Source organism: Macaca thibetana, chromosome 11 (assembly GCF_024542745.1).
Source record: "Macaca thibetana thibetana isolate TM-01 chromosome 11, ASM2454274v1, whole genome shotgun sequence".
Lineage (NCBI taxonomy): Eukaryota > Metazoa > Chordata > Mammalia > Primates > Cercopithecidae > Macaca > Macaca thibetana.
In genome coordinates this window covers 24,260,982-24,277,525 of record NC_065588.1, presented here as the reverse complement: position 1 = coordinate 24,277,525, position 16,544 = coordinate 24,260,982, and the positions used below count along the sequence as shown (strand labels likewise).

Sequence of the window (16,544 nt, the reverse complement as noted above, 5' to 3'; positions counted from 1 at the left end):
GTCACATAAAAATCTGTACTTCTCACTTATCTTGAAAAAGTGTATTTTCTGGCACAGAGCCTCCCCAGTACTGCTCGGAACTCCAGGCAGAAGCTGAGTATTGGCTGCTGCTTTGGACAGAGCATTTGCTAAACAGCTCACTGCAGTGCTTTAAATGACTTCTCTAGGCCTCTGCACCTGGAACTTCTTCACTATATTTTCCTTTTCCTAATGAATCATTTCATGATATTTTCACCAAAGAACAATTGAATCTGTAAAAATAAATACTTGCAGTGCTTACATGGAAAAAAAAAAAAAAAAAAGTCGAGCTCTTGTGTTGTTACTCTAGGTGTTCGTACTTTCCAAACTGAAAGTTGGCTGATGTGCTCTCAAGATGACACTGGGTGTTTGGAACTGAACTTCCATAAAGAAACTTTGTTACTGTGGTTCCAAACCACATGGACACTCAATTAATGCTGTTGACTGATGACTGTGAATTTTCAAGTGTTTTCAGTTTCACTGCCTTTGTCCTGGACTGCCCTGGAGTGTGGTAGCAATGACACACTGTTTGTAAAATTAAAGTGCTATATTCATCCTTGAAACAAATGGCAAAGCTATTCAGGATTGGTATTATTCTGATGTTCTGGTAAGGATCCTATTGAAACAGGCACGTTAAAACATAGTCGGCGGTCAATTATCGCAGTGTATCTTTTGAATGAGAAAGAGTCAATGACTAGTTTTACAAGAGCCTAGTGACCCTGTGAGTGTTATTAATTTTATTATCCCAGGGAAAATAGACCTATTGTTTAGCCCTCAGGCTAAAATTTTACACCATTATCTATATGAGCACTATCTTAAGAGTCCCCCACAGAATATACTTATGGGAGAAAGAGTTGAGTACAGTCATCACTTTAATATAAAAACAATCCTTTAAATATGAAAATAGTAGCATGACTCTAAGTCCAAAATGTAGAGAGATAATTACGGAGATAGAAACCTTGAGATCTATTTCTAGGTTATCCTGGCACTCAGGCTTCTATGATATTCTGTTTAGACAATACCCCATAAAGTATCACAGTGAATTTAAACATCACATTTGCATTTTCTAGGGTATTTATGATGATTTTTTCTGAGTGTACTCTCTAGATGAGACATAGAAATATGGTGGTTAAAAGGGGTCTTTGGAATTAGATTGCCTGTATCTGAAGTTGGGCTCTGACATGGATACGGCAGCTATGGGATCTTAAGCAAGTTTTCTACCCTCTATATTTCTTGTTTCCTCAGCTAAAAAATGCAGGTAGTAATAGCACCTCCCTAATTATGTGAGTGAGAAGAATGAATGAGATAATGTTAATAATCCCTTAGCCCATAAAAAGGCCCAAGTAATGCTGTTGTTTTGTTCTTACCTTGGTTTAAGATGTATTTCAAACACAACCTGGACTTGAATAAAGAAGTGACCTGTGATTATTCCATTCAGTTACCAAATCTAAACTAAATTGATGACAAAAACAAAACAGAACAAAACAAAAACAACAACAACAAAAACTTGACTGCTCTGAACATACTGTGAAGTACTACAAATTACCACATCATAAAACACTGGTTTGGTCTATTGGTGGACAAGTAATCATCAGAAATAAGCTGTTTATCTATAATCTGAAGCTGCAGATCCAAGGACTAGAGTGTTAGAAGGGTTGGGGAATTCAAAATATGGGAAACCCAGGACATCTAAGTTCAAGATTCTCTTGGACTTCCACTTTGCCACCACATCTTTGCCCCTAATACTATGTATATAAGAAAATACCAGAAACAGGAGCAGACTCCCACTGCAGTGAGGAGCTTGGATGTAGCAGTGGACTGTCTTCATTTAAACTCAAAGCCCGTTTAATCCGTGGATCATAGACCGTATGATTATTTGCACCAGCCATACAATCACATTGTAGGCAATTTGCTCATTGTAGCGGGCTTCTTAAACCACAGTGGACTGTAATGACATTCACCTGTGGCCAATGATTTAGTTTAAGACAAAGCACTATGTATTTAAATAATATTTAACATACACTGTTTCTCTCCACTCATCTTTGAAAATTTAAATGTGTGTGCTTTCTACTGTAAATGTACACCCCGACCCTGACTTTTTTATCTTTGGGTTTCTTCTTTTTTTTTTTTCTTCCCCAAAACAGAGTCTTGCCCTGTTACCCAGGCTGGAGTGCAGTGGCATGGTCATGGCTCACTACAGTCTGAACTTCCCGGGCTTAGGTGATTATCCCACCTCAGCCTCCCAAGTATCTGAGACTACAGGCACGTGCCACCACACCCAGCTAATGTCTATATTTTTTGTAGAGATGGGGTTTCATCATGTTGCCCAGGCTAGTGTTGAACTCCAGAACTCAAGTAATCTGTTCACCTTAGCCTCCCAAAGTGTTGGGATTACAGGTTTGATCCACTGTCCCCAACCTTATCATTTAATGCTTAATCTCAATTTTTGCTGTCTCAAGAGTTTCTTTTCTTTTCTTTTCTTTTCTTTTCTTTTTTTTTTTTTTTTTTTTAATGGATCTTGGTGGCTCTTGCCTTTAGAAGAGAAACTAGCTCACTTCATGGTAGAGGAGTCATTGCCCAGGTCAGGCTGTTTGGCTCCCTTTTGTTACAGAGGCCCCTAGATACAAAATCTGTGGCATTAGGGAAGCCCTCTCTAGTGAAAACCATTTTTATTTTTAGTATAGTCAGGAGATAATGGTAACACCTATTCCTTATTTTCTTGAGGTATCTTACAGTCCACACTCTGGTCTAAGGCAGTTGGTCCCTCTCATGTTGGCTCCACAAATCTTGTGCCTTTGTGTAGTGACCACTGGGGATGGACAGGGAGTGAATGTGAGGAATATATAGATCTACAGATATACACACATACATACATATAAAATATGTATGATGTAGATGACATATATGAAGTGTATTTTATAGATTATAGGTGGCATTTTATAGCCCAAAGATACAAGGGATGAGGGTGTGTCTGTGTGTATTTGTGTAAGACCTTAGACCTTTGCTTCCAGCGTGCATGCACTGTGCTTACTGCAGGAAACTGACAGTTTTCCCACCCTTGTGGAAACAGAGCTTCTGAGAGTAGAGTACTGCTTCCAGAGAAACACTGTCACCCCAAATATCCATCGTACTTTTTTGGTATGTCCCAGTTTTATTTTTGTTTTGGGTTGCTTTTCTCTTTTATGGGATTCCCCACTTAGATATCACACAGTCCTTGTGGTTGAACTGAAAATACTATGTGCAAAACTGCTGGAAAATTGTTCCCACTGCATGAAAGATGTTAGAGAACTGAACAACATGGACGCCAAAAGGACAAAATATGAGGTGAAGCGAAGGAATATTTAACTTTAATTGCCGTGTAAAGTATGATGCTAAATATAACTAACAAATGTTGAAGATACTTGCATGCTGCATGTAGTTTTCGGACAACTCTGGAGTACACTTTTGAGCTTTGAGGTAGGGCCCTGTGAAGGGATGCTTCCTAATCAAAACGTAGCTTTTAGTCTCTGAACATGAACTTCCAGAAGTATGACTTGCCAAGAAGACAGGCTGCAAGGTACGCCCTTCCTGTTTCTGCACTTTTCTTTTCGTGGCTCTGTAATCTTGTTCATTGAGTGCTTGGTGATTATTTTCTCCATTAAGTAGTGTTTCTTTTCTTTTCTTTTTTCTTTCTTTTTTTTTTTTTTTTTTTTTGAGATGGGGTTTCACTCTTGTTGCCCAGGCTGGAGTGCAATGGTGTAATCTTGGCTCACTGCAACCTTTGCCTCCCGGTTCAAGCGATTCTCCTGCCTCAGCCTCCCGAGCAGCTGGGATTACAGGCACCCGCCACCACGCCTGGCTAATTTTGTATTTTTAGTACAGGTGGGATTCACCATGTCAGGCTGGTCTCAAACTCCTGACCTCAGGTGATCTGCCCACCTCAGCCTCCCAAAGTTCTCTTTTCTTAAGGCAGAAAAATTATTTCCTCCTTGTTTTTGTTTTGTGTTTTTTTTTCCCCCCGTTCTGTTTCATTACTAATGTCTGGAATAGGAATTGATTAGGTCTCACTGAGATCTCCCAGACTTCCTCTGTCTCCCCAAGTAATGATAACATCTACTAGAAATGGCATAGTAAGAAACCAAAGCAGCTATTTGTGAGTCCTTTAGAGTGTTTCTCAAAAGGTGGTGAATCTAAAATTCATCTAAGAAGTTTGTCAAAACTCAGATTTCTGCCGGGTGCAGTGGCTCATGCCTGTAATCCCAGCACTTTGAGAAGCCAAGTTGGGCAGATTGCTTGAGCTCAGGAGTTCGAGACCAGCCTGGGCAAACATGGCAAAACCCCGTCTCTGCTGAAAATACAGAAATTAGCCAGGTATGATGGGGCACACTAGTAATCCCAGCTGCCTGGGAGGCTGAGGCTGGAGGATCACTTGAACCCAGGAGGTGTAGGTTGCAGTGAGCTGAGATTACACCACTGTACTCCAGACTGGGCGACACAGCAAGACTGTCTCAGAAATAAATAAACAAGCAAATAAATAAAACAAGAATGAAAACAAAAACAAACGAACAAAAAAACAAAACAAACAAAAACACCCTTAGATTTCTGGGTCACACTGATTCAGTAGGGCTCAGTAATTTCCAGGAAATTGCATTTTTTCATGCTTCTCCCAGGGAAACATTGCTTTGTGGATCCATGTTTTCCATGGCTGGTAGTAACTGGGTGAATATCTGGGATAACTTCTTATTCCTAACTATGATTGAACATCAGAATTTTACAGTGGATGTTCGTAAAAATGCCTGAGCCTCACACCCAGAAATTCTAATTTATTAGGTTTGGTTTAAGGCCCAAGCATCCGTATTAAAATATTAAAATATCACCTCCCCCGCCCTGACCCAGGCAACAACTGAACTCCTCAGGCAATTTTTTCTGTGCACCCAAGATTGATAACCATGGCCTTAGCTCTTAATCTCACCATGTTGCTATATGAATACTCCTCAATGATTACCAGGTAGAAAGCTGGAAAAGGCTGCATTCCTTATGAATAACTAATATGAGCAGAAAAGGCCAGCATATCAGCTGCCCCTCATTTATCCATTGATTAGGTCTCAAAATATGACAAGCTCAACTTAACTGTTAGGGAAAGAGTCAATGAGACCAGTAGATAGCTGGAAAACAGACCTCTTAGTTTATTTCCTAAGTGTCACATCAATCTGCCCAGTGAAGTGATTAAAGGGGAGACTCCAAACTGCAACGGGAACCAGGCCCTGATTTGTTCAGGGTCATGAGCAATGGCTTGAAACCATCTTGTTTGCAGATACTTCTTTCATGCTATTAGGATGTCAGTTGACAGACTTTGCAAGATGTATGGCTCAAAACTCAAGTGTACACATGTGCGAGAGGGTGGGACGATGCGATGGGTTATATGACATGAAAGGAGGGGAAGATGGCATGGGAGTGTGACTGTGGATACTCTGGACCACCCTTTTGGAATTCAACTTTCTAATGTTTCTCTCTAGGTTTTCCCCCTTTCCTCCCAGTAAACATGATTTTTAACTTCCGGAATTTCTGCTGTAGGAAATTAAAATAAAAAGTGAGACTTCTACCACTAGCACCTAATTTATGAAAAGATTCCTAGGGTGCTTTTAATAATAAAGTTTCATTGAGGGGAAAATAATAAAGATTTAGCCTCCCTGTTCCCGGGAATCGATGACCTTTCTCATTCTCTTGAGAAAACTCTGCTTTCATAGCATAATTGACTCTCTTTTATTGGACCTGTTTGCTTCTTTCAAACTCATTCGAATTGAAATTTCTGATGTTTGAAATCTCACATCCTCTTCACGGTGGGGACAGTAACTTGCTGCATCTTCCTGCTTTTCCCTCAGAGATTTTTCTCTTTCTGCCAGGAGGGAATCCCTTGCCTGTTGCTGTGAACGACACTTCTCAGTGATCTCCCTCTTTCAGTTCCTCCGATCCAAGCTGAAACTTTATTTTTCTTTCTCTCATCTTTCTTTTCTTTTCTTTTTCTTAAGACAGGTTCTCCCTCTATCACCCAGGCTGGAGTGCAATGACATGAACACAGCTCACTGCAGCCTCGACCTCCCTGGGCTCAGGTGATTTTCCCGCCTCAGCCTCCTGAGTAGCTGGAACCACAGGCATGCACCACCATGCCCGGCTTATTTTTGTAGTTTTTTGGAGAGACAGGGTTTTACCATGTTGCCGAGGCTTGTCTCAAACTACTGGGCTCAAGAGATCCTCCTGCTTCAGCCTCCCAAAGTGCTGGGATTACAGGTGTGACTCAGCATGCCTGGCCCAAACTGAAACTTTCTAAAAGGAAATGTTACCCTATGACTCCCCTGCTTGAAGTCCTGGGACTCTCCAGGATTTGTTTAAATGCAAATTTAGTTCACAGAATTTGTTGCTACTTCCAATCCCCAAGCCTGCTTACACCACACATGCACACACACACACACACACACACACACACATTCTCCAACTATAGTATATTATCCCTCATTCCTCAAAGTGGCATGTTCTCATATTCTCTAGCATCTATGCACATTTTCTGCCCTTTGCTTAATTTTGTCTTTCTCTGTAGAAGACCCCATAAACTCTAACCCTTACTTCAAGACTCAACTTAAATGCCACTTTTTCTGTGAAAATGGAAACTTTGCCCTTCAATCAGAGGGTCATTTCTTCTTTTTTTATAAAACAGAGACGGGGTCTTGCTGTGTTGCCCAGGCTGGCCCTGAACTCCCGGGCTCAAGCAATCCTCTTGCCTCAGCCTCCCAATTGCTGGGATTACAGGCATGAGCCACTGCACCTGGCCAAAGTGTCCCTTCTTTATATGCTTCTCTAGCCCCCTATTCACACTTCCATGCTAAACACTCAGTGTTATCATTGCATTAGGATTGCTTCCTTCAGAAACCGAATATGAAAGCTGTTTCTGTCTCGTTTTTCTCCATTGCCTCATAAAATACTGAGCAAATAATTGTCAACACTTTAATAACTGTCTGTTGGCTGGCTGGGCACGGTGGCTCACACCTGTAATCCTAGCACTTTGGGAGGCCGAGGTGGGTGGATCATGAGGTCAGGGGATCGAGACCATCCTGGCTAACACCGTGAAACCCCGTCTCTACTAAAAATACAAAAAATTAGCTGGGCGTGGTGGTGGGTACCTGTAGTCCCAGCTACTTGGGAGGCTGAGGCAGGAGAATCGCTTGAATCTGGGAGGCGGAGGTTCCAGTGAGCCGAGATTGGGCCACTGCACTCCAGCCTGGGCAACAGAGCAAGACTCTGCCTCCAAAAAAAAAAAAAAAAAAACGAACAAACAAACAAAACTGTCTATTGGCCAATGAAATAAAAGAAAAAAACAAAATCACTATTAGAAGTTCGCCAAAAAAATAGGTCTTGGGAGCAGAGGGAAAGGCTTAGAGCAAAATAAGTAGGGAATAAACTATGAAAGTTTCATTTTTCCCCATTGCTACAGCACCCAGTTTAACAACCAAGCCTACCTAGGACCCCTGTACTCTGGCAGCCAACTAGAGCAAGAAGAGCTAGAAATGGTGCTTCAGTGGGATAGCTATTTGCTAAGCCACATTTCTAGGTTATGGTGGTTTGGGGAAGGGGCAATTATTCATCTATTCCACATGAATTTATAATGATGTTGCAGATGAAGTAGTGTAGGTAGATGCAGCAGTGGCTTGGCCAAGGCATCTCATTAGTGGCACCACGATATGCTGTGTCCTCTTAATCCAGTTCTTCACTTTGACTACACTACTGAAAGCCAAATTCCATTATTCCTGACAATTGGGGAGATAATTTTGTACCATGTGTATTCATAATGCCCTTGATAATTTATTAAAAATCATGGAGACCTTTTGTTTAAATGCACACCAAGTACTATAAATCTCATTGGTTTTCAAGTTTTATCACCCAAATTCAAATAGGTGCATGTGTGGGCCGACGGGGTGTGCAGTGGGCTGCAAATGACATCAGAAACACATGGAACACAAGTGACAGAGGTCCTAAGGGCACATTTTAAGTCTGCTTCTCCTGGTGCTGTGTATGTCTGAGGGTAAAATCCGGTTTTCCTTATCGAGAAGTGCAGTGACTCCTGCCCTTACTCCTCTGTCTTCTTCCCACCTGACACTGGGTCTCATGAGTGTTCACAAGCATGGCGCCTGGCTTGTTCTGTGGCATTTGCCCCATTCTCCTCCTTTGCGCTGACTAATGCAGGAATGTCACCGGCCACCCTATGGGTTGCCTTGCAGATGTGACACAAGTTCCCTGTCCTTGCACTAGCGCTGCCTGCTGTTTTGTGGACGGCAGAGGAGAGCTGCCTTGTGTTTCCAGTGTTCCTCCTGAATGCTGTGAAACCACTCTTTTATTTCATTTTCGTCTTTCTGTTTCCCCAGGACTCTGACATGAGTTCCTGAGAAAAATGGCAGGGGCAGGAAACAATCTTAAGCCATAAAACCTGCTGTACTGGAAGGTGCCACTGTCCTCTGAAAAAAATGCATGATCCTTACACTTAGTTTATTAGCCTCTGTTATTACTTTCTCCCACAATGCCCTTTGTGGTTCAGGCAGAAATACACCTAATGAACTCATTCTACCAGCCCTCCAAATAGCTGGACAGGTATAAGGCTGGACAGCCTTGAGATTGGGGTGGTGAGGATGGCATAACATAGCTTAGATCAGTCAGATCCATTGCTTAATATGTATCTATAGTGAAACAAAGTTTACAAACAAAGGGCTAGAAGACCCTTGACATCTTTGAGGGGGATAATTTGCTCAAGGCTACTATTATGCAGCATTGCACGTGGCATCCTAATCTAGGTCCTTCTAATTACAGAGCCACTACAGTTTTAATACTTCTCGTTTCTTGTCTAGTTTTCTGTCTTTAGCCTAGTGCTGGACAATACATGTAAAATACATGTTGGATGAATGAACGAGGACAGGAACCAGAACACATTGTGTGTGAAGATGCTAATGCCCTGGAAACACTATGAAGACAATGCCCAAGTAAAACAGTTGTGGATAGTGGTTTCTTTTGAAGTATCACTTGTTTAAAAAACGATCTCTGAGGAACTGACTTGGAGTGAGAATTTACTATATAACAGCTTGAATTTTTAAAGACATAGCTCAGAGTCTTTATGACCTGCGTGAGAGTTGATAATGGATTTTGACAATAATGATTTGAAGTGAATTTCTTTTCCTGAAGACTTTAAAAATATCTCATGAAGTTTTCTATAAGATGTCCCTGTTAGGCATGTGAAATTTTAAATAATACATTTATAAATCAGTACCTTATTTTCTTCCACTGGGAATATAGCAAAAGTTGGTGACCTTTATGTCTGTCATAATAAAAATGACTTTTATTTACTTGAGAAGGACCTTTTAATCCTAAGAGATTCTTAATTTTTATGTGGTGTTCGCTATTCACTATAAGAATCACTTCACTTTCTTCTACAGTGTAGTTTCATTTTTGAAAGCAGTTGATTTGTCTACTTAGGAAATGTTCCATTACATTCAAGAGCTACACATACCCTTATCTTAGTAGTAATAGTTTTTTTTGGAAAGTTGGGTTGTAGTAATAATGTTTATTTGTTGTTGTGATAGGGATAGCATACTTGGTTTTACATGGAACAATCTATATGGACACATTTGCATCCACATACAGAAATACATACACAAGAATGAATCCTTTGTACCTATAGGCACATGCACGCCTGCCCATCGTTTCATAGATATGTAAGGTTTTCCTCCCTCCCTGGGAGTTTGATTTATATAACGATGGGGCTTCTTTTATACTTACTAATTCTATTCTCTATTATATTCCAAAAGGCATCATATTATCTGCCTTGTCCAATTTTCTTCCGTGTCTCATTAAAGTGGCCTGCTGTGAAGCTAATTTTTCTTGCTCATTTTATTGATATTTTGGGAGAGTGAGATATTTTCCAAGCAGTTCCTGCTTTAGTATAGGGTTGTGGTAGCTGTCAAAAGAAGGTTTTGAAACCATCCTCTAAAATAAATCAAGAATAAAAGCAGCTTATTTTAGTATCTCTATTGAAATACAAATTACAGGTCATTGATCTTTTCCACACTTCCTTGCAATTATTTCTGTTGACGATTTTTTTTCAATGAGACAATACAATATATTTTAAAAAGCAAATAAATAAACCTCAAGGATAAGAATAACACCAAATGGGTTTGTAAATGGCTTTGACACACATTTAGTAGGACAAAAGCATCATAAAACCTAGCTTTGTTGTTATTTACTACAATCCAAAATAAAGTGTATCGGTCATTAGGTTAACACAACTCTGAATCAATCTAAAATCTCACCATGGAAGGACTGTTTAACTCTACAAGTTTAGACTGACTTATTCTTGTCAGGTCAACTAGTTTTCCAAAATATGCATAAATTTTAAATAATGTATAATAATACCAGAAAACAGAAATGTATCTCCGTTTCCCTCCCCTCAGCCCCTTGCCTTCCCTTCTTTGAAAAGTAAAAAAGAATTGAGGTGACGCCAAAACAAGGAACATCCTTTCCTCTAAGAGATGGCAGTCTGTGCTTTGCCTTTGGGGGCCAGATGGCAGTGAGAACATTGAGGAACCAGCAAATGTCTGGGTTTGCACCCTGGCTCTTTCCCTTTCTCTCTCTGAGCCCCACCTTGCCCTACTGCAAACTGGGGATAATTAGACTCTTATAGGATGGTTGAGGGGATGTATATAATTAAAGAAAATAGTGATTGACATATAGTAAGTACTATGTCATGTTTATTAAAGAAAATAAAGATCTCAATAGCTGGACTACATCGAAACAAAATATTTAGAATAATAAGTGGCTGTTTTTAGTAAAACAAAGAAAATGTGTACTTTCTGCAGATCCATTTAAGATTTGGCATTGAGAGACAAAAATTATTTTCCTTTGTGATAGATTCTCAAGTAGAAGTCTCAGAATGTGGCAGAGTCAGGGAAAGAGTGGAAAGGGACACATTAACATCGCATTTCCAGGGGCAAGTCCAGAAGGGCCGGGCCAGCAGAAATCACAGTGCTGCTTCTGAAGGTTTTATCAGCTCAGCAGTGAATTCCGAATTCAGCTTATCTCTTCCAACCTGCTCCACAGGCCACTAATTCTATAAATTGTTAATAGCTGTGTTTGGAAGAGGTTCCTAGGTGAAATAAGTTTGTTAAATACTGAGTTAAGCAAACTTAAATAATAATTCTTGGAGCTTTTAATATATTTAATATGAATTTCAATCCTGTAGGAAATGCACATAGTATGTATCACATCCCAAATTTATTTCACCATGATTTCCTTGTAAAAAATCATACAACTATTGTTATCCTCCTAAAGATAGAATGTCATTTGAGAAATGAGTAACTTTTTGATCCTTGTCATATTACACAGACAAGAACTGAATATAATAAAGTTGGTTTAGAAAGAAAGAAAATAAGGTTAATAATAGCTAGCATCCAAATAACATTTTACAGCTTAAACATATTTTCATGTATATTTTTTCTTTCAGAAGCATATTTTCCTCTTTCGTATTCACTCACCCTCCACCTCACTGCCTTTCTCCTGAAATCATATGACTGGGCATTCTGAGCGCTCAGTCATTCCAGTTGCAAGTAAATACGTCCTCATAGAACACTTTGCTTATGTGCTCAAAGAAGTGAGATAAAGGCAACACTGTTTTTGGTAGCAAAAAAGTAGAAATGATCTGATATTTACCAAGGGAGCAATGAGTAAACAAAGAGCATGCAAACAATGTGTGTTAGTTAAAATGAATGAACTAGCTTTATATGCAATAGCATGCATAAGTCTTAAAAACATGATTTTGGGTGATAGTAAATGGGACAAAATTAAAATAAGCAAAAATAGGACTGAGTTTTGAAATCACTGGCAAATAACAATGAGAAGGAAGAGGTGTTATAGATAATGGTGACATGAATGGAGTTAATTCTCATCAAAACTTAGGTAATCTTATTAGTGTAAGGCTTGGAAAATTAGGAGGGCCACAGTTGTTTTAATGCTCTCTCTCTCACTGTTTCTTGCATTGCTCTGTATTTCCTGAGAATCTCATTCACATTCAAGATTTCATTTGTCAACATATATGCTAATGACACACACATTTATATTTCCACCTCACACTTTTCTCTTGAACGGCAGGTCTGTATATCCATTGTCTGGCTGAACATCTTTACTTGGATATCTTGCAGACAACTCAAACATAGTATGTCTCAAACAATTCATGATTCCACACTACTCTCTCCCTCTTCTATGAAGAAACACATAAAAGTCACTCCTCTTCTTGTATTTTCCATCTCTTACTTACAAATGGCACTCAAGCCAAAACCCATTTGTCATTCCCAACCCACCACCCTTCCCCACATCAAATGTGATCATATTCTTTCCCTTCTCCCTTCTTCCTTCTCCGTTTCTTTCCAGCCCAGTCCCTCCTCTATGTCTCTTCTTCCACTACCCCAGTTCATTTACCTTAATGATGTTTTCCTGGGTTATTGTACTATCTCTTTAAACATATCTCTGCTTCTAGGATGGTTGTTTTCCAAAACATCCTCTACATGTTTGTCAGATCTTCCCTAATCTCATGGGTTTCATATATATCTCTATTTTCCATCACATCTTTTGGTGACCTCCCTTAATTTTTGATTAAGTATAAACTCCTTAGCATGGCTTCAAAAGTCTTGATTTGTTAAACCAATAACTACTACCCCTTAACGATGATCTTCTACAACTGTTTCCTACACTTCTTCCTCTTCCCCTCTTTCCCACCGTTGGCTCTTCCAAACTCCAGCCATATCAACCTACACACCTATTCCTGTGTATTTCTGCATGCTTGGAATGCCCTTCTCAACCCTGTCCTTTGATGTGCCTCTATACTTCCTTTTAAGACTCTAAGAAATGCAGTTATCTTGTACTCCTTCATAAATCAAAAACTATGCAATAGAAGCATCACATACATTTTGACTTATAGTTATTTTGATCCATTAGAATAAAAACAGTGAAAATGAGGGCATTGAATTTCTAAAAGCAATATTTGAATCCATTGGACTGGTAAATCTGAATAATCTAGAATACTCTGATACGGAATATCATTTCAGAAATAAAATAGGAATTTTTATGGTTTATGAAACATTTGTGGGATTCGTAAATGCAAATAAATTATCCTTCAGTTTTAAGCATCTTTAGGGCAGGAATTGTGTGTGTTTATTTTATAAGCTCCGTAGCCCATAATTCCATGCTTTACACATTACTAAGCACTCAGCAAATGTTTGTTATATTGAAAAACTGATTATGTTGCCATGGGAACACATGATGTCAAAACATTTAATAATAGATATTATTTTACCTCACAGAAATAAGGCAAATGTTAACTAGGTGTGCTCACTAAGTTTTTGAAATATCACTTTGAAAATGTGAATGTTACTGTGTTTATGTACCCATTGTAAATAAATGATGCAAGGAAAAAGTGTTTGCAAGATATCTAGAAATATATTTAGTTTCCTGTATACTTAAAAAAATGCCTTTAAACATACTTTATATTGCTTTCTTACACTCTGGATTTTTTAAAAAATATATTACTTTCAAAGATACCTTCTGGTAAAATAATGAGAACAAATTGCCATTAGTTCCACTCAATATAACAGGAAACTATGTCGTAGAGAAGAATTCTTTATTTGAAAGCATTTAAACAAATAACATATTAACCACTTTTTACCAACAATTCATAATTTAAAACAGAAAAGTAGGGGAATGAAGCAATATATTGAGGTAGGAAGCATTTAGGTAGTACAGGTGAAAAGTAACCTTTAAATATTTGCCAGTCTATTTCCTCAGTTTTCACTTTCTTGTCATAAATACTTATACAGAAGTAGTGACTTGATAATTAGCTCTGGGTAGTGATTTGGTATAAATTAAGTACTTGTTTCCATTCAGGGACACCAGAGTAATCAGCAACTGGGACAGGTGAATCTAATTTTCAATTTTTTCCTTTAACCGAATTTTATAGGGCATACAGTTAAGTAGACAACATTACTATTTTTCTCCTTGGTAAATAAGTTAAATGATCATTTTGGTTTCAAAAGTGAATATTATATGCCTAGGAGTGAGAAATTAGATAAAATATATATGTATGTTGGAGCTTTTTTAATTAAAAAGGAAAGCATATATTATTGTAATGTTTAGACGTGACAGTAATTTAAGGAAGAAAGCTTTAAGTTTATACACTCTGAAATGTGTATGTTTGAACTATAAAACATCAGCTTCAATTCTACTGATGGGTATTTTACTTCTGTCTTGTAACAGCCAGTGTGTTCTGTGTCATAGAACACTGTATTATTGTGTACCTGGGGACTCGTTGAAGAAAATGGAGTGAAAGGTACAAACTTATGCAATATTTCCTCACTAGAGATCATTCTCTGAGACCATAAGTAGAGGATTGTTTGCTCCGTGGGCAAATATATATGATTATTTTTGTATTAAAGTACTGAAATAACCTGTATCATATACTATACCATTTAATTTCTACCATATAATTTCTCTTCTATTGAAATAATTTTGATAAATGATTTGAATGATGTCTGCCTTTTGGTTTTTTCACAAATTGCGGAATCAGGGCATCCAGCTACTTTTCTCTGCCTGGAGATATAGAGAGAAATATGGAGATAGATAAATGGGCAAAGACAGAGAGAAAGAGAAAGAGAGACAGAGATCCATACATATGCTTTTTAAAGCAGATAAAAGAGAGCACTGAACAAGAGGCTAAAGAAAAAATTATTATTTTCATCATTTGATTGGCTGCTGCTAACTTTTCAGAAAAGATTAATCATCATCAGAAAACATTTTGAAGACCCATGCCCCATGCTGTTTTCATACTCTTTAAAGCCATTTAGACTGACAGAATCCTTGTATTCTAGGAGCTTACAACCCAAGCCAGATAATGCGGTATGCATCTACAAGGCAGAGATTGTAGAATAAAGCTCAGAATAAATACCAAAAAAAAAAAAAAAAAAAAAAAAAAAAAAAAAAAAAAAAGAATTAAAAATTAGAAGGCCCGAAATGCAGGAGTGTGATGAGTAGACAAAAAGAACTTTGCTGAAGTTTGATCTTCTCTAATACAGTGTCTTCAAATAGATCTGGCACCAAGATCATTATTATCATATGACTACTTCCCAGATCCTGGATCAGGCCTACTGTTTATTAAGATAAATGTAGATGTGTCTGCAAAGGAGCACTTCAAACTAACAGACCTTCATAATGCTGTGTGACTAGTTTGGGATTTTTTTTTTTTTAAATCATTGCCTTATCATTTGCCTTAGGTCATTTCTGAAAGCCCTATTGTGTCATGAACTGAATTATGCTATGATTTGAGTTTATTCCTTCATATTTGAAAAGCCTTCCAGGACTATCCTTCTCTGATTTGCACTTAAGTGAAATTAAAAGTCTGACTGTTAGGTAGTGCCTTTAGACCAGCTGAAATAGCTCCTCCAGCTTACATCCTTAGGGCCTCGTTAGGAAGAGGCTCACAGCATGCCTGACACCGGTTAATATTTGCAGAGCTCATTTACCTACATTGGAAACAAACCAAAAAAAGGCCAGATGAATTCTACTGAAGTGAAGAAGGCTGAGGGCATCAGTGCCCATCATCTGGGTCACCCTTCTCTGTCGGAAGTGGATGACCCACCAGGCAGTGACTCCTTAGCTCTTTGAAACTGGCAAAACCTGTTGAAAATGGGTCTTCAAGTGTGTTTGTTGTTAAACATTCCACAGGACAAAATAGGTAACCCATAACCTTGAGAGAAAAGGGGAGTAAAAATAGGATTCCTTTTCAAAACAATATATGTCCTTTACATGGACCAAGTTAGCCATAGGGTTTGTTTTCCCAGAGGGTAAAGGATAATATTCACACGATCGTGGCTCTTCCCTGATGGGATTGTAAGCCACAGTTTTTTCCTAATTAGAAATACAGAGTATGGTGGTTTGCAGTTACTTCGAGAAAATTACTTGTTAGTTTCCTCATTACTAATTCTCCTTACTATATGGCATTTAGATTAAGGTATCCATTTGAGGAAAATCTGTGCCTATAGTTATGCGCCAAAAGTCCTCAACAACTGAACACTGTCTTCTCTATCAACCCTGATATCAGACTTACTTAGGAGTCATTACTTTTTTCTAATTATGAGGATGACTTTGAATAAAACTAGATAAGTGTACTTAAATAATATGCACTAGCTTACTAATCCAGAAGCATTCTCAACCTTTGTTTATCAGTAGATTAACTAGAGATTTTAGAGTACCTGATCTGTTTGCTAAAGAAACTCTGGTAGGCCGGGCGCGGTGGCTCATGCCTGTAATCCCAGCACTTTGGGAGGCCGAGGCAGGTGGATCACGAGGTCAAGAGTTCAAGACCAGCCTGACCAAGATGGTGAAACCCCGTCTCTACTATAAATACAAAAATTAGCCAGGCGCAGTGGCAGGCGCCTGTAATCCCAGCTACTCAGGAGGCTGAGGCAGGA

The 16,544-nt window shown here is 38.7% G+C and overlaps 1 protein-coding gene across 17 annotated transcripts in view; it reads left to right on the top strand.

Annotated features, from left to right (window-relative positions):
- The window catches only part of SOX5 (SRY-box transcription factor 5), a 1,034,891-nt gene that overhangs the window by 386,117 nt on the left and 632,230 nt on the right, over window positions 1-16,544 (top strand). The window contains exon 7 of one of the 17 annotated variants that reach the window (XM_050746688.1): window positions 14,335-14,407. The exons of the other annotated variants lie outside the window; for them this stretch is intronic. The gene's annotated coding sequence lies outside the window, so the exon portion shown is untranslated. The remainder of the gene's footprint in view (window positions 1-14,334; window positions 14,408-16,544) is intronic. 17 annotated transcript variants of the gene reach the window in all.